Below are 23,358 nucleotides of genomic sequence, written 5' to 3'. Positions count from 1 at the left end.
ATTTTTGTATGACATGAAACCTCTGCTAAAGGCATTGAGGTTGATCAAGCAAAGATTGAAGTTTTCTAGGTCATGCAGGTTTCTATAGGAAGTTCATTATAGATTTTTCAAAAATTTCAAAACCATAGTGTAACTTGCTGATAAAAGAAAATGAATTCAAACTTGATACAAAATGCCTAAATTCTTTTTCTCTCATAAAAAATAAATTGATAACCGCCTATGTAATTGTGTCTCCTAACTGGGAGTTATCGTGCTGCAAAAATTTACAGAATCACCATCAAAATTTATTTATTCCAAAGGAAAGGGAATATCGATAAAACCCTTAAATGAATGGTCGTCACAACTAAGAGTGGCTTCGGGAGTCAATTATGTAAGGGGAAGGTATTAGCACCCCTTACATCCGTTGTACTCAACAGAAACCGTTTTGCTTGTTATTTGTGTGTATGGGTGTTTCTATCTGAAGGCTATTTGCGATTGGTTTAAGGAGAAAATATAAGTTTTAAATTAGTGTGTACAGCGGGAGAACAAAAATAACATCTCCTTTGTGAAAGGTTTTGAATTCCCTAAGGCAGAAAGTTGGATTTGATTAGTTATGATTGATTTTAGAGTTGGAGACAAGTATCAGACCACAAGCTAAGTACGACCGACAATCCGAGTACTTAGGAGTTAAGAGGATAGTTGCATCCTAATCACTCTTTTCATCCTGAAAGTTTTTGTTTATGAAGTTTTTTGGGCGAGTTTAATCATTAGTACTTAGAGGGAGAGAAACATCTAACAACCAGCTAAGTATGGCCAAGAATCAAAATACTCGGGAGTTGAGAGGACAATTGCATCCTAACCACTCTTTTTTGTCCTAAGAGGACCGAATTAAACTCGTTTTATTATTAAGTATTTTGAATGGAAGTCAAGCATCAGGATACAAGCTAGGTACGACCGGCAACCCAAGTACTTGAGAAATGGTGTGTACAAATATGTACACCTAATTATTTTTTATCCGGTTTATTATAAAAATATTTTGAAAATGACTTGACGTTGGATCAAGTGTTTAGAATTTTTTAATTGTGAAAGGTGAGAATGAGAGTGAGATGGAAGTATAAGAATGGAATGGAATAGATGAGATACTTGACGTTGGATCAAACACTCACGTTTCTTTCAAATGAGTTTGATTTTGAAAAGGCACTTGATGTTTGATCAAGTGTGATTTTATTCTTTGAAAAAAGTTTTTTTTTTATCATTTTGATTTTACCTTGTTAGTTAACATGCAAAGGAAAGCAATAAAGAAAAGTAAAAATCCTACACTATTACATGTTCATGGGAGTGGAGGATATTTTACCCATATGGGGGGATGGATCACAAACCATACAAGAATTGGAAAAATATTCATACAAACATACAACAATATAATGCCTAAAAATCAATCAAGTGGCATGGATAAAATCAAGCAAATTCACAATTATGATTCATGCACCAAAATGTAATCAAGAATAGATGAAAAAAATTAATTCTAATGAAGCCTAATTAGAAACTAGGTCTATAATTAATCATGCATCGAAGTAGAGCGAAAATTTAAAGAGAGATATTATGATCATGGGTTTTCAATCAAGAGCGAAAATATAATTAATCATCCAATTAAAATCTAATTAAGTTCTAAGCATCAACCATTTTTATTTTCAAAGTGACTTCATGAGGAAATGTATTGAAGTGAAAACTAAGGATTAACAAAAAATATTAAAGATTAATCCTAACTAATGTGCATTATTATTTTGTTGGTTTTTAAAATGGAAAAGAATAACCGTAGCATCTAGGTATATTATTTTCTAAGTATGAATAAAAAACTAACTAAATCACCCTACTTATTTAGTTCCTAATTTTTATGATATAAAAATGCATTAAAATATATAAAAGTAATTGGAAAATGGAATTAAAAATAGCAAAAGGGAAATAATAAAATATGATAAAAAAGAAACTAAAAAATGGCCAAGGGTGCATAAGGCAGAACCAGGGTATCGAGAGTGAGATGGGCGCTGACCCATGTTCGGTAAGACCCAATGATACTTTCTTTTTGTTTTGGACTATTATTGGGGGTGTGACCCACATACAAGGGCGCAGGAAGAAATTTTTATGGGCTTGGGGCGTTGAGGCCCAATGGTTGGGATTTACAATCAGCAGGGGTGTGTGTTAAGTAAACTAAGGTGCAGATAGCCCTCTGGTTTGGGCCCAGGGCCTTTAGGCCCAAATGAAGAACATGAGTGGGGTTCAAGACACCCACGTTAAACCTGAAGGAGAATAGCAATCCAAAACGCAACGAAATTTAAAATTTTCTCCTTTAGTGATCCTTACGAATGGGCATGATCAGTGATAGAATCGTTACCTCTTGTGACGATTGAAACCTTTGATGCAAATCTACGGAGCGATCATGAACGTTGAACGATGACAACGCCTCTACTCAGTCCACACGAACGAATTCCTTCAATCTCAGTGCTAGCTGCTACGAATGAAGGCTTTGAGTGAGAGAGAGAGAGAGAGAGAGAGAGAGAGAGAGAGAGAGAGAGAGAAACGAAATTGCAACTACACAAGGGTTCTATTTATAGACCCACTTGTGTAGGCTATAAGCTAAAAAGTCCACTTAAGTGTATGTGGTCCATATCTTATAATATACCAAAATCACTTAAGCGCGTGGTACCTTACCATATTTCGTATTCTACTTAAATACACCGTACCTTACGATGTTCTACAATTCACTTAAGTGCACTGTACCTTACGGTGTTCCTTAGTTACACTATCTCTCATCAATCCGTCCTTTTGTGTGTGACCCTGTAGGTTTTCGCGGCATTGGAAATTATATTAAATCACGTATTTAACATAATAAACAATGAGCGGTATCTAGCAACACATCACTGCTACCCAAGACACGAAAATGTCATGTGATCTGACAAATCCTTTTGTGGTAATACTTATATGTACAATTACCCTTTTGCCCTTATGTCTATATTGAACACAAGGCATAGACTGTGTCATCCTTGTCCAGTTCAACATTGGGCCCATAGACATTTATCCTGTTACACAGGATGGGAAAATTCTATCTAGGTCACTCATATCCCTTAGCATGCTTCGTGGAGTACCCATCAACTGTCTTTATGGTCATCCAGTTACGAACAATGTTTGATCAGCAATAAGCACTCGACTCTACATCTAGGGTCCATAGTGGTTTCAGATCGAAGGGTGGTATACACCATTATCACCATGAGAATAACTTATAACACTTTGCATAACATTCTATATAGTATTCTCATAACGGGTCAATCCAGTATAAATATTACTCTTAATATTCATACCTATGTTTAAGACTTGATAACTCCTTATCCATGATCCATGAGATGTGATCATCAGTCTATATACATAACAGTCTTAATGCTTTAATGTTATCCCACTTCACAATAAAGCTCGACTATGGATACTTTAAGAATAGTATCCTTATATTTAATGTGATCTCATGATTAAGTCACACTTGATACATTAAACAGACTATCTATTCTAGGGACTTTATTAGACAAACATAATAAAGAAAAAGCCTTTTATTATTAATAAATAATTCGATACAAGTACCAAAAGTATTGGCCTCTAGGTCTTACACCAACAATCTCCCACTAGCACTAGAGCCAATCAAGCATACCCCTAATGCCCATAGATCTACTATGGCCATCATGCTTCTGTTGCGCAAGAGGCTTTGTCAGTGGGTCAGCAATATTCTCAAGTGTATGTACTCTGCATATTTTCACATCTCCTCTATCTATTATCTCTCGAATGAAGTGATAATGCCTAAGTATGTGTTTGGATCGTTGGTGAGATCTAGGTTCCTTAGCTTGTGCGATAGCACCATTGTTATCACAATATAGACCAATGGGATCCACAATGCTAGGAACTATGCCAAGTTCACTAATGAACTTTTTTATCCAAACAACTTCCTTTGTTGCACTTAAGGCAGCAATATACTCGGCCTCGATTGTAGAATCTGCAATTGTATGTTGCTTTGAACTTTTCCAACTCATAGTGCCACCGTTAAAGCAAAACACATAACCAGATTGCGATCTAAATTCATCTTTATCTGTCTGGAAGCTAGCATCGGTGTATCCAATTACAGCCAGCTCTTCCCGGCCTCCATATATCAAGAATAAGTCCTTAGTCCTTCTCAAATACTTAAGGATATTCTTGACAGCTACCCAATGAGCATCACCAGGATCAGATTGGTACCTACTCGTTGCACTTAAAGCATACGAGACATCTTGTCGAGTACATAACATGGAAGACATGATAGATCCTATTGCAAATGTATATGGAATCTTATTCATGCGATCCCTTTCTTCCTTAGTTGAAGGTGATTGTGTTTTTGATAGACGCAGACCATGTTGCATAGGTATGAATCCTTCTTGGAATCATGCATATTAAAGCGTCTCAGCACTTTGTCTATGTACATACTCTGACTTAGGCCAAACAGTTTTTGTGATCTATCTCTATAGATTTTGATTCCTAATATATAGGTTGCTTCACCTAGGTCCTTCATAGAAAATCATTTCCCCAACCAAGACTTTACTTGTTGTAGGGTAGGGACATCGTTTCCAATGAGTAATATGTCATCTACATATAATACCAGGAAAACGATCATGCTCCCACTAACCTTCTTGTAGACACAAGTCTCATCTTCGTTCTTGATGAATCCATATTGTTTTACTATTTCATCAAAACGAAGATTCCAGCTTCTGGAAGCTTGCTTCAATCCATAGATTGATCTTTGTAACTTACATATCTTTTGGGCTTCTTCTGGTATGTCAAATCCTTCAGGTTGTGTCATGTACACATCCTCAAGAAGATTCCCATTAAGCAAAGCACTTTTGACATCCATCTGCCATATTTCATAATCATGATATGCAGCGATAGCAAGTAAAATTCGAACAGATTTAAGCATTGCAACTGGTGAAAAGGTTTCATCATAGTCAACCCCATGAATTTGTTTATATCCTTTTGCAACCAGTCTTGCCTATAGGTATGTATCTTACCATCCATGTCAGTCTTCTTTTTGAAGACCCACTTGCATCCTATAGGGTTAACTCCTATAGGAGGCTCTACCAAGGTTCAAACTTGGTTTGTGTACATGGAATCCATTTCAGATTTCATGGCTTCTAGCCACTTCTCAGACTCGGGACCAGTTATGGCCTCTTGGTAGGTCACAGGCTCATCTTGATCCATGAGTAATACATCACCTTGATCAATTATGAGATATCCATATCTCTCAGGTAGGTGATGTATCTTGCTTGACCTACGCTGGTCTTGTTCTACTTGAGCAGGTTTCTCTTCCACAATTACTTGTGTTTCCTGGTCTAATTCCTCCATAGGTGTATCAATGCTTTGTGATTCTTGAATTTCTTCAAGCTCTACTTTTCTCCCACTAATTCCTTTGGAAATAAAATCTTTTTCTAGGAAAACTCCAGTTCGAGCGACAAACACTTTGCCCTCAAAAGGATTGTAGAAGTAATACTCTCTTGTTTCTTTAGGATACCCCATAAATAAGCATTTGTCAGATTTGGGCTTAAGCTTAGTTGAAATTTGTCATTTCACATAAACTTCGCAACCCCAAATATTCATGTAAGCCATATGTGGTTTCTTACCTCTCCATGTCTCATATGGTGTCTTCTCAACCTTTTTGGATGGAACACGGTTAAGTGTGTAAGCTGTTGTCAATAGTGCATGTCCCCAAAAGGAGTTTGGAAGATTGGTGTGACTCATCATGGATCGAACCACGTCTAACAGGGTTCGATTTCTTCTCTCAGATACACCATTCCATTGGGGTGTTCCAGGAGGAGTAAGTTGGGATAGGATCCCACACTCTTTCAGATGGTCATCAAACTCTAGGCTTAAATACTCACCACCTCGATCTGATCGAAGAGTTTTAATATTCTTACCTAGTTGGTTTTGTACTTCATTCTTGGATTCCTTGAACTTTTAAAAGGACTTTGATTTGTGTTTCATTAAATACACATAACCATATCTACTGAAATCATCAGTAAATGTGATGAAGTACTGAAAACCTCCTCTGGCTGGTATGTTCAGTGGTCCACATACATCAGTATGTATGAGGGCCAAAAGATCATTAGCTCTTTCACCTTTTCTTGTGAATGGAGACTTTGTCATCTTTCCAATTAAACAAGATCTGCATGTCTCATATGATTCATAATCAAAAGAGTCCAAGAGTCCATCTTAGTTTGGAAATGCGTTTCTCATTTATATGGCCTAATCGACAATGCCAAAGGTAAGTTGGATTTAACTCATTAGGTTTCATCCTTTTAGTATTAATGTTATAAATAGGAATTTCAATATCAAGGACATATAATCCATTATTCATTTGTGCAGTAGCATAGAATATATCATTCAAATAAATTGAGAAACAATTATTCTTTATTATAAATGAAAAACCAAACTTGTCCAAACAAGAAACGGAAATATATTCCTGCTAATTGCAGGTACATAATAACAGTTCTCTAGCTGAATTATTAAACCACTAGGTAAAGTCAATACATAAGTTCCTACGGCTAAAGCAGCAACCTTTGCTCCATTGCCAACTCGTAGGTCAACTTCACCTTTTAGCAAATCTCTACTACTTTTTAGCCTTTGCACATTGGTACAAATGTGAGAACCGCATCCAGTATCTAATACCCATGATGCAGAAGTAGATAAATTAATTTCAATAACAAAAATACCTGAAGTTGAAGTCTCTACTCCATTCTTCTTATTGTTCAGGTACTTTGGGTAGTTTCTCTTCCAGTGTTCGGTCTTACCGCAATGGAAGCAAGTGCCTTCCTTTGCTATGCCTCCACTAGGATTCAAAGCAGCAACAATGGGTTTGGGTTTGGCAACTTCCTTGCCTTTCCCTTTATCACCCTGCTTGGTGGGTCTTTTGTTCTGTCTCTTTCCATTTCCGATCATCAAAATGGACTTCCCTTTTGACTTCAGATTCTGCTCAGCAGTTCTTAACATGGCTAGCAGTCCAGGAAGAGATTTGTCCATATCATTCATATTGAAATTTAGGACAAATTGACTGAATCTATCTGGCAACGATTGCAAGATCAAATCAGTCACAAGTTCCTTTCCTAGGGGAAAACCCAACCTCTCAAGGTTTTCCACATACCCAATCATCTTGAGCACATGGGGACCTACAGAGGCTTCCTCAACTAACTTACCTTGAAAAAGGGCTTTTGAAACTTCAAACCTTTCATGTCTTGCTTGCTCTTGATAGAGCATCTTCAGGTGTTCGTTCATATCGAACGTTGCCATGTTCTCATGTTGCTTTTGCAACTTTGAGTTCATGGTAGCTAGCATGAGACAAGCAGTTTCATTGGCATCATCGACATGCTTCTTATAAGCATATCTTTCTGCCTTAGGTGCAGAACTAGGAGGTTCCTCTTCAGGAACAGGTTTCTCCAAGACATACAACTTTCTATCATGTTTGAGGATAATCCTCAGATTTCAGTGTCAATCCAGAAAATTTGTCCCAGACAATTTTTCCTTGTCAAGGATTGATCGCAAAATATTGTTAGAGGTGTTTGTTGTCAAGTTAATCTACAAGAAAATAATGAAAATATAAGTATCAATAACATATTTAATTAGGCCTTTAATTAAATATGATCCCACTATTTTACTCCAAACAAATGACCCTCATCATTTGATTCGGAAAATCCCGTTGGAAGATTTTCTAGTTGGTCGAGATCCACATTTCACTTTGTTTTAAGTCCGCGTAGGCGGATTACACAAAACCAGATTATTTAGGTAGGAACTCCTTCCAATTGTATCTAATACAACTCTCAAATATTTTAGTTGGGTGAATAACTCCTTATTCCAATCCATCACATGGATCATTTCCAACTCTTGCTTCTAAATATATATAATCTTATTATCATTTGTTTAGTTAAGTTTGACCCATTGTTTTAACAATTGAATATTACAATTATCCCATCGCACCTTACTAATATAGAACATGCACCTCGCATAGGCGAAACCTACATTATCTGATACTAGTCTTGATGAGTGCTAAAACTTGGAAAGCATAAACTTAATATTTAATTAGAGGGAATTTGCAATTATTCTGATCTCACCGGCTTATTTATCATATAAATCGTCTCTCACATGCACCAACATGTATTCACATGCATCAACATACATAATGAAACAGTTATGGCCCCTAGCGTAATTGTTCTCCCAAGCCAATGAGAGAACCTAAGCTAACCTAATAACGATCTAAGCTTCTCCAAGCAAGATATTCAAGGTTGTCTTCCTTTGATATTGAATTCTTCTCTTTCTTCATAACATTACATTACATAAAAGAAACTCGTTTTACATACGAGGGAGTGAGATGAGAAAAGAAGTTACATTAAGAGATTAAAAGAGAGGCACGACACGCATGTCGTATTTTAAAATCCCAAAACAAAATAAAGGAAAACTAAGGCCATAACCGATCACCACAAGACAATAATAATAAACATATTATTATTATTATTATTATTAATTTTAATTCTTTTAATTAATTAAAACCAAACTAAATTTCGGCGACCGATCACACTACGCAGAGTTAGTCGGGGGTCCGCTGCCCGGTTACAAAATAAAAAAACAGAGAATACAGACTTTGTGAATGTGACGACCGTCACAAAGCATGTCACGACCGTCACGTCCAGCCTGTCACGACCGTCACACGCCCGTCACGATCGTCACGCGGCCAAAATCAGTGCTTTGAAACTGTCAACAAAAGCGATCCAACAGGCCCTCAATTCATTTAAAATCGACGTCATTTTCGCATCAACACTTGATACTTTAAAGCACAACTCTTGCACCATCACAACCCTAATCGCATAACTCTTTGACAACACAACCCTTGTACCGTAATTAACCCTAATGCACCAATTTCACACCGTCAAACACACCTCGATTGTTGAGTCAGTATGATTGATCAATAGGTCATTGCTTCACCATACTAATGTCGGATCAAGAAGCAAACGACCATTGATCGCTCAAAGGAAAACAACCATTAAGTGTTTGAATGAACGAAACAGAAAAAGTATATCATATATACCGTATTTTGCATCAGGATTACTTATATCATATATATAACTTGATCGATCTCAATTGCGTAACCTATGATACATCAATCATCCAAATCATACACACATGATGCCAAATTTAATTACTTGTTTATTCTTTAATTCATTCTGTCTTTTAATCATATTAATACAGAAAATAAACAGCTATCAGATGCATGGTTTCGTAAGTGGCTCTGATACCACTGAAGGAGAATAGCGATCCAAAACGTAGCGAAATTTAAAAATTTTCTCCTTTAGTGATCCTTACGAATGGGCATGATCAGTGATAGAATCGTTACCTCTTGTCACAATTGAAACCGTTGATGCAGATCTACGGAGCGATCATGAATGTTGAACGGTGACAACTTCTCTACTCAGTCCACACAAACGGATTCCTTCAATGTCAGTGCTAGCTGCTACGAATGAAGGCTTTGAGTGAGAGAGAGAGAGAGAGAAACGAAATTACAACTACACAAATGCTTATGCATAAGGGTTCTATTTATAGACCCACTTGTGTGGGCTATAAGCTAAAAATCCCACTTAAGTGTATATGGCCCATATCTTATAATATGCCAAAATCACTTAAGTGCGTGGTACCTTACCATATTTCGTATTCTACTTAAGTACACCGTACCTTAGGATGTTCTATAATTCACTTAAGTGCACCGTACCATACTGTGTTCCTTAGTTACTTTATCTCTCATCAATCTGTCCTTTTGTGTGTGACCCTGTAGGTTTTCGCGGCATTGGCAATTATATTAAATCACATATTTAACATAATAAGCAATGAGCGGTATCTAGCAACACATCACTGCTACCCAAGACACGAAAATGTCATGTGATCTGACAAATCCCTTTGTGATAATACTTATGTGTACAATTACCCTTTTGTCCTTATGTCTATATTGAACACAAGGCATAGACCGTGTCATCCTTGTCCAGTTCAATATTGGGCCCATAGACATTTATCCTGTTATGCAGGATGGGCAAATTCCATCTAGGTCACTCATGTCCCTTAGCATGCTTCTGGAGTACCCATCAACTGTCTTTATGGTCATCCAGTTACGGCAATGTTTGATCAGCAATAAGGCACTCGACTCTACATCTAGGGTCCATAGTGGTTTTAGGTCGAAGGGTGGTATACACCATTATCACCATGAGAATAACTTATGACACTTTGCATAACATTCTATATAGTATTCTCATAGCAGGTCAATCCAGTATAAATATTACTCTTAATATTCATACCTATGTTTAAGACTTGATAACTCCTTATCCATGATCCATGAGATGTGATCATCAGTCTATATACATAATAGTCTTAATGCTTTAATGTTATCCCACTTTACAATAAAGCTCGACTATGCATACTTTAAGAATAGTATCTTTATGTTTAATGTGATCTCCTGATTAAGTCACACTTGATACATTAAACGGACTATCTATTCTAGGGGCTGTATTAGACAAACATAATAAAGAAAAAGCCTTTTATTATTAATAAATAATTCGATATAAGTACCAAAATTATTGGCCTGTAGGGCTTACGCCAACAAAACCATACTACCCATATTAGAACACTCTCCTTTCAACCTTTAGCCGAAACACAATATCCCTGCCGCATCGGAAATCGCCTCCGATAGCGGCGGAGGGCCAAACAACCATAATCAAACATCATCTCTTCCTAATTCACAGCCTAAAATACAAATCGAGCCTAAACAATCATGAACCCTAACTACAAAATTAAAAATTAAATGCACACAAAGAGGAATCCAAGCCTAAAATATTAGGGCTTTGGTACCTCTAATATCAATCTACATGGTGTTAAGGGCGAAATAAAGAAGAGGATGTGCTTACCTGCCGGAGATGAGGAGCTCCTCGGTTCGAAGGTGGAGTGAGTTGAAGAAGATGACGTAAATAGATCAAGAAACTCCATAAGATCTTCAAAACGGTAAGTGATTTGAATCTCCAACTCTATCAAGTTTCGACTTTCTTCTTCTCCTACCCCTTCTTGTTCATTCTAAGTTGTTGTTCTTGTTGTGTATGTGAGAGGTTTACAGAGGAAACAAATGAAAGTTGATTCAAAGTGAGGATGAGAAATCTGAGAGTGAGTGAGAAATGACACATTCCTACCAAATTTTGGGTGTGAGCATGAATTTATAGAAATTGGGGATTTAACAGAGTTAGCTCTGCTAGTTGGCTCAGGTGAAAATCACTTGAGGGTTAGCTTCTATTATATTTCAGTTAGTTATGGAAATTGGTGAAGGTTAGTTGAGTTAGTTAACTGAAATATCTATTAAGTTTGTAGTTAGTTAAGTTAGGTTAGGTAGTTTGTTAATATTAGTTAGTCAGTGTTATGTGAGTCAAGTCAGTTAACTAGGTTAGTTGTAGTTAGTTATGCTAGACAATTAGGCTAATTGTGAAGGACTTTATTAATATTGAGTTGACTTTAAAGTCAGTTTAGGAAAATGCTAACATCTCAGAGTCAGTTTATTAATTCTTGTTTGTTGTGTTGGCTTTTGATAATTATGTTATAAGAAGCAGCAAAGAGGTTATGAAATCAGTGACGATGGCTCTTTGAGATGGTTTGAAATTTCAATACCAAATAAGGTTTATGGAGATTTTCCCGTTAGATGAGGACCTTTGTGGTATTGAAATTAAGTTGTCGATCTGATTCACTGAGTTTTCTTGCTGGCGTCAAATGAAATAATGAAATGGTGAGAAAAAGAGTGAAGATGATAGTTATGTTAAGAGATGCTATTAGAATAGTTTCACACTGCTAAACTTTTAGTAAAAAGGCTAGTTGAGTTTGAAGTGAAAGAAATAGATTAGCTGGAAGGATTAGGGTGTTATGCTCGTGTTGTGATGATGAATGTTATTGTCATGAGTTTTTTTGATGGTGGACTGTTAGGTTGACATGCTTAATTGTTAGGGTATTGAAATTTTTCTATGCACTAAATTGTTATTGCTTAAGTGGTGTTAATTCTGTTGAAAATGGGTGAACGGTTCCTTGTTGTGGTTATTGTTAATGTATATATTTGCATGGTCGTTGGTGAATGTATGAAGTGTTTTAGGTTGTCAGCTTGATGACTAAGTTTGATATGCAATTTTGTTAGAATTGCTATTGCAGTGAACATGCATATAATTGCTCTGCTTTTAGGTGAATGGCTTGGATGCACTGACTTAGAAAAGGACCTATTAGAGTTAGTTACATGATTTGATGGTGGTGTTAGTATGGTTAGAACTGGTTGTATGGAAATTTTTGCAATCATGAAGCCATTGCATTATGTGATAATTGTGTTTAGAGTTATGCTAGCTTGTCTAACAAAATTAAACGTGTAGGTAAATGAACTATCATGCTTAGGAATTGTTTCGTTTAACTCAAATGGTGACCTGACTTTAGTATGCTTGGTTGATGGCTTGAGATATATGCATATGACATGTTGTATGTTGCAATTGTGAATGACTTATGCTTGCTAAACTGATGTGTTGAATGCTTGATGAATTTCTGAAATGCAATGCAGGTCGACATATACAAGCCTCGGTCGAAGTCGAAGGATTTGAGCGGAAAATGAGAATATGGGCACGCAAAGAGATTGTGGGTAGTTATTCTCCAAGATTGGGGAAGTGGACCGATACGTGGCACCACGAGAAGGTTTTGTAACCTCCAGACGGTTATTTTCAACTAGTATTTAAGTCAATGTTAGGTGAAATTCTAGAAGGTGGAAATTTGAACATTTGCAGTGGCGGTAAAGCTTGAAGTACGCAAGAGTTGCGTTTACACCTTTTAAACCTGTTAAGAAAACTGTTTACCAAGAAACCATACACCTAAAACACTAAGTCCAAAACTTTGTAGTCGGTCCTGCAAGTAACCCTCAAATAGGAAGGCTAGATATTGTTGCGCAAACAACACTAACATGTTAGCATAGATCTTTGTAGGGATGGCTTGACTTAGCATGAGGATGATTTTGGTAGATTAGCATGAAACTTGGAGCTTGATCATGAATAAAGCAAGGCATAGTTTCAAGAACACTTGGAGGCTTGAAGAACTAGAGGCACCATAAGGATATAGGTTGTGCAAGAAGTAATATAGGAATTAGGGATAGGAGTTCGTTTGTTGACTTTGGTCAACTATTTGACCAAAAAGTCAATAGTTGATTAAAAGTCAAACTTGTTGTAATGACTTTGAAAATTTTTGGTAATGAAAATTGACCTTGAATGATGTGTATATGGTTTGATTTTGTGAAAAATGAATTGAATGAATGTAACTTGTTTTCCAAGTAATCCAATTTCTCCTTTCCAACCTTTGAACACTTGAATTTGAATTAAGCCTCTTTGGTCTTGAGTCTTGAGTCCAACCACGCATAATGAACAAATGTAATCACCAAGTCCATAAGTAACTTAATTAATCAAATGGATCTCTCATGGTTGACCAAATGATGCTTGCCATCCCGGATTAAATCTAAGACCAAAATGCAAAACGAATGATTTCGGGTATGACAATTACCGCTATTTAATCTTCATGGACCTAAAGGTATAAATAGCAACAACTTTTAGACATTCAAGGTAGAAGAGGATTAAATACTAGAATATCCAATAAATTTGCATGATGGGAATGAATGAATACAATGTGAGGTAATAGTATTAGTGGGAAATTTTTTATCGGAGATATGGAATGAAAAATAGGCTTTTGTAGAGTCATTTGTTAGGGATCAGCTGAAATATCTCTAGGGAGAATGGATCAACTGCAAAGAGAGATGTTGATTATGCATGATACATGTAATGTTATGTATGCAGTATATGCCTGGTTTTTTTTTGCCTCCACGAACAAGTTTTGGCAAGTATTGGTGAGTGGTGACAAGGTTTTCCGCTACAAAAGGTAGAGAAGAATTCCAAAAGATTTGTAACAGGTTTTGAAGATGGTTTTCCAGATGGTAAATGGGCTTTGGAGTGATTAGCCAGGCGAGACACGAAGCAGACATATTAATGCAAGAAGTTCATGAGGGATCCTTTGGTACTCATGCCAATGGACTTGCAATGGCTAAAAAGATGTTAAGGGCAGGTTACTATTGGCTGACAATGGAATTTGATTGTTGTAAGTATGTGAAGAAGTGCCATAAATGTCAAATTTATGCTGATAAGATTCATGTGCCTCCGATGCTTCTCGATGTTATTTCATCCCCATAGCCTTTCTTTATGTGGGGAATAAATATGATTGGTATGATTGAGCCCAAATCTTTGAATGGACATCGTTTCATCCTGGTAAATATTGATTACTTCACCAAGAGGATTGAAGCAACATCTTATGCTAATGTGACCAAGCATGTTGTGGTCCAATTTATCAAGAATCATATTATTCTCCGATACGGTGTTCCTAGTAGGATTATTACTGATAATGGGTCGAACTTGAATAACAAGATGATGAAAGTGCTTTGTGGTGACTTCAAGATTGAACATCATAACTCTTCTTCTTACATACCTAAGATGAATGGGGATGTTGAAGCTACAAATAAGAACATTGAGAAAGTCATTCAAAAGATGGTTGTGGCGTATAAAGATTGGAATGAGATGCTCCCGTTTGCTTTACATGAATATCATACATCTGCTCGCAGCTTAATAGGGGAAACCCCTTTCTCTCTTGTGTATGGCATGGAAGCAGTGCTCCCTGTAAAGGTTGAGATCCCATCAATGCGAGTCCTGATGGAAACCAGTTTTTCTGAGGTTGAATGGTGTCAGAGCAGATATGATCAGTTGAATTTGATTGAAGAGAAAAGAATGACAGCCTTGTGTCATGGTCAGTTATATTAAAAGATAATGGAGAAATCATTTGAAAAGAAGGTTCAACCTTGTGTATTCAGAGAAGATGACCTTGTGCTCAAGAAGATCTTGTCTTTCAACACTGATTCTAGGGGCAAGTGGACTCCTAATTATGAAGGCCCATATGTTGTTAAGAGAGTTTTCTCTGGGGTTCATTAATTCTTACAACTATGGATGGTGAGGAGCCCCCTCGTCCTGTGAATGCTGATGCAGTCAAGAAATACTTCGCCTAGAAAAATTAAAGAACAACTCGCTAAGTCGAAAATCCGAAAGGGTGACTTAGGCAAAAATGAGTGTCTCAGTGGATTGAAAACTCGAAAGGGCGGTACGGGAAAAAATTAGAGACATAAACAGAAAATAATCATCCCGGTAGATTGACCCTGAAAAGGCAATCTAGCCAAAAGTTAGGGATTATGGCAAGTAACTCCATCAGGTCAGACTTGATCGTTTGAAGCAACAATGCCTATTGTTAGTTGTAAATTTACGTGTCGGGTTTTTGTTATCGTATCCACAGGGATTGTAAGATATCACCGCCGTTCGATGGTTGTATTAATCTTAGCTTAATGTAACAATAAGGTTTTGGTTGGTTGTCACGTTATCTTGCATAAAAAGGTAATAAATTGCGGTAAAAGTTATGGTTTGAATAAATGAGAAATATTGCCAAAGTTAGGGTTCGATGATCACTTTGCATGTATTTGTTCGGTCAACAATCTTATAAACTCCTTTAGATGATAAATCATTTCACAAAGTCCTCCCAATATGTTTCTCTCGAACAGACATTGTGAGTTTTCCCATTTTGATCCATTGTTTCTCTCGAACACAATCTATCAAAATGACAACTTTTTGGTTCAACCTTATAGTGAACAAAATCATTCATTACTATCTCTAGCTAACAAACAAGATTGGATGAAAACCTAGGTCAAGAGTTGGTAAACATCTCTCGATCATAAACCAACACAAAGAGTTTTAAATAGAAACAAAGTTTTCATCATATATTTACCATTAAAGAGTTTACACATGATGATCCTTACATTTACACACAAAGCTAGTAATCACCTACATCTAACCTTGACAAATGGATGACTTAGCTACTCATTTTCATGGTAGCTTGGTCGGCAAGTTTCGGAAGAAGGTTGATCAACATCCAAGTCGGATAATCGATATTGGATGGGAATCCACCTTCTTTTTGTAGAAGATGGTTACAAGATGAAGAGAAATGAAAACTAGGGCATAAAAGCTCCTCAAGAACAATGCTGTAAAAATATCTAACAAAAGTACAAAAGTGGAAAAATGCTGTAAAAACTAGGTATGGCACTCAAAAGTGGCACCTGCTACTTATAGAGTAGTACTGGGCTGTCATGCTCGCTAGGCGAGCAGAATGGCTCGCCTAGCGAGGGTCTAATTGTGGCACCAAAGGCACCTGTGTCCAGAGAAAACAGACTAACTCAAACTGTCATGTTCGCCTAGCGAACACACCTTCGCCTAGCGAAGGACACGCTTCAACCTTCGCCCCAGCGAGGTTGAGAGGTTTTGCTACTGGAATGCTCGCTGGGGACTCGCTAGAGCCTCGCCTAGCGAGTGAGTGCTGGATGCGCTTTTCACCAAAACTGAACGAACTCGCTACCACCTCCGCTAGCAGCTCGCCTAGCGAATTTATTGACATTTTACTGGAGCTTTTCGCTAGCAGCTCGCCTAGCGAGCAGGTTGATGAATGCTTGTATTCATTGGTTCCTTTGCAAATTTTCTTGTGTCTTCATTTTCAATTAGTTCATACCTTTTCACTGCACAATAACACACAAATCAAAGGCACCAAGCTTGTTTATCAATGTAATGCATTTCATCAAAAACAAAGGTGATTTTGACAATTTAGCAAGGAAATAGAGTGAAAGATACCCTTAATTGATGGCTCAAATAAGCACTTTTGGGTATCTAACAACTCTTCCCAACTAGATTCTTGCTTGTCCTCAAGCAAAGTATGCCTCTTGAAGGACAAGAGGATTTGCTTTAAGAAAATGGTTTCTCCGAAGTTGGATAAACGACTCAAACACAAGCGAAATCAGCATATACAAGTTTCCAACGGTTCGAATAAAATAATACACAAGAACTAAAACTTAAATAGCAATGCAAAATATTTATCTATCTACAACAATACTATTCTGAATGAATCATCCTATCTCTCCTCTTCGAATAAGGAATGAAGATTTTACGCGTTTGCAACCGCGGGAATAATCTCACTCTCTAACAAACAATGAAGAAATCAAATAGATTCATACAATGTCTAACAATTATAAATGGTACTGTGGAAGCATAAAGATCACTAAGGGCTTTTCGGTTGAAGCTTGGTTAGGTTAACAAACAAGGGTCATTTCTAAGGCCATTGAAACGAAAGTGCCGATGCAAAAGAGACATTCACAGTATTATTCACACATCTCGACTTTGTTTCATTTGTTTCTTATTTGAAACCTTCACAACACATATTCCACAACTCAATTTTTATTTTTCACTATTTTTCTTCCAAGCAAGCATTCATTTTCATTCTTTCTATTTTTGTTCTTTTCTTTCACATCAAATATACAAAACATATGTTTCTTTTCTATATTTTCTATACATATATTTTTTATGCTTGCTCGGTTTTTCTTTTCTTTTTCAAGAGTTGTGGTACTTACCGATTCTTTTTCGTTCTCCCCAACTTATTTCTTCCTCACCCTAAGTGAATGCTCTTAACTTTTTACGGCAAAAGAACAATAATCAAGATTTTTCGGGTTGTAAAAAAAAGATTTTTGAGATCTCGCTATATTTCAAGCCGAGATTCAACTGTTTAAGCTCAAAGGGGTTAACAAATACTCTCTCTGCTCACAGGTAAGTTGTTTTTGGATGTAGTTATGCTCAAAAGAAAACAAGTGCCTTGATCATTTCTAATTGCTTCCACAATTTCACAATAATAAAAGACAAAGCATGAATCACATGAATCAACAAAACTTATTAGAATCCAGCATTTAAGTGTACAATGGAGGTTTCCTCACAATTTGTGGTTTTAAGTTCTAGATGAAACATTCATTCAATTATGTTGCAAAAAGACAATATTCAATTTACCAAAAAGAGTAAAGTTCCTAATGCATTCTAAAATTCTAGCCGGAGGTAACCATGTACCTTAGCTTCATTCGCTTGTTTATTCTTATCATTGCCATCCAAGCTCGGATGCACCTTCATTGGGTACTTCTTGAGGAGCAACCAATCTAGAAGGTTTTCCACTTAATCACCCAAAAATTTATTAAACAAACAAAATTAAAAACATAAATAAATAACATTAACTGAAAATATAAATTTGTTCATGGGGGACAAAACACCCCAATAGTACAACACCAAAGTCAAGATACAAAATCCGAAAATACAAATAGAAATAAACATAAAAACTGAAAAATACAAAAACTTAACCCTCTACGGGCTCAGAACTCTCCTCGCTACCGGCTTCAGAACCGGTAGCCTCATCATCAACATCATCATCAGCTGCAGCACCTGAAGCGCCCGCCCCCTCACCATAGACAGGCCTGTCCACAGGCCAGTTGGCGTTAAGCAGAAACTGCTCACGCGTCATCAAAGCATGAGCACCACTTCCCTGCAGCTGTAACCGCTGCATAGAGTCGTGCATATCTATCATGGCTCTCTGGGATGCCGCCATCCATTCAAAACTATAATCACACACAGCCCGCAGGTAAGGATCTAGTCCAGGAGTAGAAGTACCAGGACCATCAGAAGCCCGGGTACTCTCTGTAGCAGCACTGCCTCTGGCATTCTTCGCTCTACAATATTTGGCCACATACCGGTCATCGATAGGTGGCGGGATCCTTACCTGACCCCGAGACGGAAGTCTCACCCTTGCCTGAATGCATAAACTCATGATCAAGCACGGGAAAGCTAGGGGACAATTTACACGAGCCCCCGACTTTAGCCCGCTCTCTATCACGGACTTAAGCTCATTGGCGATGATCCTCGCCACATCGATCTGGAAGTTGGTGAGGATAGAATGGACCAAATGTGCCACTGGGATCGGCACTGTAGAGGTGTGGGATTTAGGCTGGATGTTTGTCAGCACCAACAGCAGTATCAGTTGAGCCATGGGAGTCATGTCCTCCCTGTGATACCTCATTGGAACCCCAGATGGGTTCAGCTCAACAGATTTCCCTGGTAAGAGAAGGGCGGCAGAAATGGCTGGAACATCACGGTGAAGTCGTAGGTCAGTGTGGTATTGGTCCCTCTCTTTAGCTCCCAGCTGGAGCGGTTCCCCAAGGATTCGGTTGATGGCATCCCGATCAAATGCTACTGGACGCCTGGCCACTTTAGATACCCAAGTAAAGGGCTCGTCGTCATCGGGCAGTGCGTTAGCATAAAATTCCCGCACTGTTGCTATGTCATAATGTTCCAAAGGATTAATCAACCGATCCCATTTCTTCGCGTCAATCAACCCGGCAAAATTTCTGTTCGTGCCCTGAGGGTTGATGACGAAACGCTTCTCCGGAAGAATTTTCCTCTTCTCCAACGCAATGTACCTGGCGGCCTGCTTCGGGCCGCTAAATTTGTCGTGATCAAATTGGATAGGTACAGTCCGAGAAGTAGTCGCTCCCCTTCTTTTCTTTGACGCTCCAGACCTTGATTCCATCTGCAAAATATGAGAGGAAACAACACACACCAAACAAACAGATTAGACATCAAAGCAATATTCAAAAGACTGACATGCTCGCTGCTGCTTCGCCTAGCGAAGTGGCAGCGAACACTCGCCCCCAGGTTCGCCTAGCGAGTGCTAGCGAACCTTACGGGTTTTGGGGGTTTTTCAGCATGTTCAGAGATTCTCCCCCAAAACCCATACTCAAATGGTTCCAACATCAGAACCTAATGATTAATCAAGTAAATAACCGTTCTATGCTATTGGGGATTACATATTTACATGCAAAACCTAAAATCCCAATTTGCACAACCGAAAATCCCACATGCAAACCCAAGGTTTCCCACACCACAACTCATCCTAATTGACATTCAAATTGGAAATATATAGTTCAAACAAAAAGAGAATGTAGTAGGGCAAACCTTAGTTACAGTGATTTGATTGAAATGAAGTGAGCAGGGTTTGCAATGGACCGAATAGAGATGGAGTGCTAGTGAGAGTGATGCAAATGAGAGAGTGTGGAGAGCTCTGTAAAAAATTTCGCAGCAGGGTTGCAAAACAGCAAATTTATGTTAGGGCAAAAATGAGTGCCCTGCTGAGATTTAAATAAGTGATGTCATGCAGCGCTCACTGCTGCTTCGCCTAGCGAGCAGCCAGCGAGTTTGCTCGCTGCTGCCTCGCCTAGCGAGCATCTGGCGAGCATGACAGCAAATGCCTTTTCAAAGGCAGCAGTTCATGTTCATACAGCATGGTTAGCACTAGGAAACCCAACACACACAACACAAAAAACAGTAAATACTTACAATGTTGGGGTGCCTCCCAACTAGCGCTTATTTAACATCGGCTAAGCTCGACGGTGTGATGCTCACAGAGGAGCATCCAACGGAATTGTGCAGCTTCCGCGATCCACTTTGTTGTTTGAGCTACCGGGATCCATTTTGTTGAGCAACTTCCTCAAGGGCTTTGTTGTCTTCAAGAGGTTCTTGATGAACCTTCGATAAAATCTGATACCACCCTTTTTCGGAACTATTTGTACAACACTCACCCATTCACCATCTGCGATAGAACAATTCATCTCGGCCTCCACTAATTTGACAACCTCCTTCTTTTTTAGCACCCGCATCAATTGATTCTCTTCGTTTGTGGATAAATTATTGCTAATGATCACGGGTTTAGCACAGTTATCATCAGGGTACACATATTTCAAATGTGGCTCTAGTTTCGGCTCCTCCACTATATTGGTCATATCCACGCCTTCCCTTGTCTCTTTATGATAGACAAGTTCTCCACAAGCTTCTAATTCATTCAACCATGCTTCCATTTTGTTTTCTTTAGTTTTGGTCGAAAGTTGGTAGACTCCGATAAGAGGTCTTTCGGAAGGATTAGAAATATGGACCTGGTTTGCGACCTCCACTAGCTTCTCCTCTATGGCATCGATTCGGAAAGAATCATGTTTATCATTGAGATGCTTTTTGGCTTCAAAAAGATGGAAGGCTACCTCTTCATTTTGGACCCTTACCTTCATCAAACCGTTATCTACGTCTATCATCATTCGCGCGGTTTTCATGAATGGTCGGCCCAAGATGAGCGGAGCATCATCATCCTCTTCCATATCAATAATAATAAAATCAACCGGGAAGAAGAATTTATCAACTTTGACTAACATGTCTTGAGCCACTCTATATGGTGCAGTGGTAGATTTATCAGCAAGTTGCAAAGTCATCTTCGCAGGTTTGATATCAACATTTCCCAATCTTTTGATAATGGACAGTGGAATTAAATTGATGCTAGATCCCAAATCAATCAAGCCATTACCCATGTAGGTGTCTCCGATGGTTACCGGTAGAGCGACTCGTCCCGAATCGGATTCCTTCCTGGGGAGGGTTTTTTGAATGATGGCACTACATCGTGCATCAAGCAAGATTGTCTCAGGTTCCGTGTGCCTCCGTTTTTTTTGTAAGTATGTCCTTCATGAATTTGGCATACTTGGGCATTTGCTCCAAGGCTTCGGCAAACGGAATGTTGACTTTCAATTGTTTAAAAATACCCATGAACCGGGCGTAATGCCGTTCATTCTCCCTTTTGGACGGAGCATGAGGATAAGGAAGGTTTTGGATTGGAGTAGCGCTCACTACCTCCTTTCCTTTTGCAATTCTCGAACTCCTCCATCTAGGTTTTTTCACTGGCTCCACCACTACTTCATCACTTGTATTTTTCTCAATCTCCACACTTTTTTTCTTTTCAACTTCACCATTCGTTTTGGTCTTTTCAACTTCTTCCTTTTCACTCCACTCCCCCACTTCACCATCAATATTTTCCTCAACTATTTCCTCCTCATTTTCTCTCTCAACTCTTTTTTTATTCTCACTCATCAACTCCCTCCCACTTCTCGTTGTGATCGCCTTACAATACTCCTTAGGATTTGGTTGCGTGTTTGCCGAAAAGGAAGGACCGGTTTGTTGTTCCGCGAGTTGCTTAGCAAGTTGCCCAACTTGAGTCTCGAGATTTTTTATAGCCGCGTCGTTGCTTTTTTGATTTGCCATTGATATTTGCATGAATTGCGTCAATGTCTCTTCCAACTTCGAAGTTACGACCGGCGGTTGTTGAGGTATATAAGGATTTTGAGGAGGGTTTTGACGGCTAGAAGAACCACCTCCATAACCTTGGTTTTGGTAATAGTTACTTCTAGGTTGGAACCCTTGGTTCCCTTGGAAATGTTGTTGTTGATTTTGAGGGTTTGGTTGATAAGGTTGTTGTTGTTGTTGTGGTCTCGGTTGGTAGTCCCTTTGGTTTGCCATGTAGTTTACTTCTTCAAAACCGGGAGGTGGGCAAAATCCGGTGTCATGTTCACCTTTACAAAGTTCACAACAAGCTATTTGTTTAGCTTTTGACGGTTCTCTTAACTCTTTGATTTGTTGCGTTAAGAGTTCCACTTGTTGTGAGATGAGCTTGTTTTGGGCAAGGATGGCATCATTCGTCCCTAGCTCAAGCACTCCCGCCTTCTTCAAAGAATTTCCTCGACTTTGACTCTGAAGATCATTTAAAGCCATTCGATTTATGATGTTTGTGGCTTCTTCGGCACTTTTTGACAATAAAGAGCCACCCGAGGTAGCATCCAACAACGTTTTGCAGTTTGGTTGAAGTCCATTTTTGAAGATATGGATTTGAGTCAATTCATCAAATCCATGCCCTTTACATTTCCGAAGCATGGACTTGAATCTTTCCCACGCTTCATTTAATGATTCACTGGTTCCTTGTGAAAACACCGAGATGGCCGTCTTGGATTCCATGAATCGGTTATGGGAGAAAAATCTTTCGATGAATTTCTCTTCTAACACATTCCAGTCTGTCATTGCGGCTGGTGTTTGATCTAGGTACCAATCCTTTGCTTTACCGAGCAAAGCGTGGGGGAATAATCGTCTGAACAACGGAAGCTCCTGAGCCTGATCCACTCCGGCAGCCAATGCTATCTCATAAAATTTTGTGAGAAAAGCAAATGGGTTTTCATGGTCCATTCCGGTGAATGGACTTCCATATAAAAGATTTAGAGTTCCCGTTTTCATCTCAGCTTGCCTTCTGGTGTGGTTGGCAAACTGAGCGGTGTTCCTTGGACTGTTTATGCATGGAGTAGAAATAGGTGGTGGTGGTGGTTGCTCCATGTTTGGTATGAATGGTGGTGGATTTGTGGTCGAAGAACTTTCTCCTTGCTCTTGGCGTTGTCTAGCCTGTTGCCTCCTACGTCTCGTTTTGCTATTGAGCCTC

This window comes from Lathyrus oleraceus, chromosome 1, assembly GCF_024323335.1.
Source record: "Lathyrus oleraceus cultivar Zhongwan6 chromosome 1, CAAS_Psat_ZW6_1.0, whole genome shotgun sequence".
Taxonomy (NCBI): domain Eukaryota; kingdom Viridiplantae; phylum Streptophyta; class Magnoliopsida; order Fabales; family Fabaceae; genus Lathyrus; species Lathyrus oleraceus.
The sequence above is the reverse complement of the archived record's forward strand: the minus strand, read 5'-3'. Positions refer to the sequence as shown.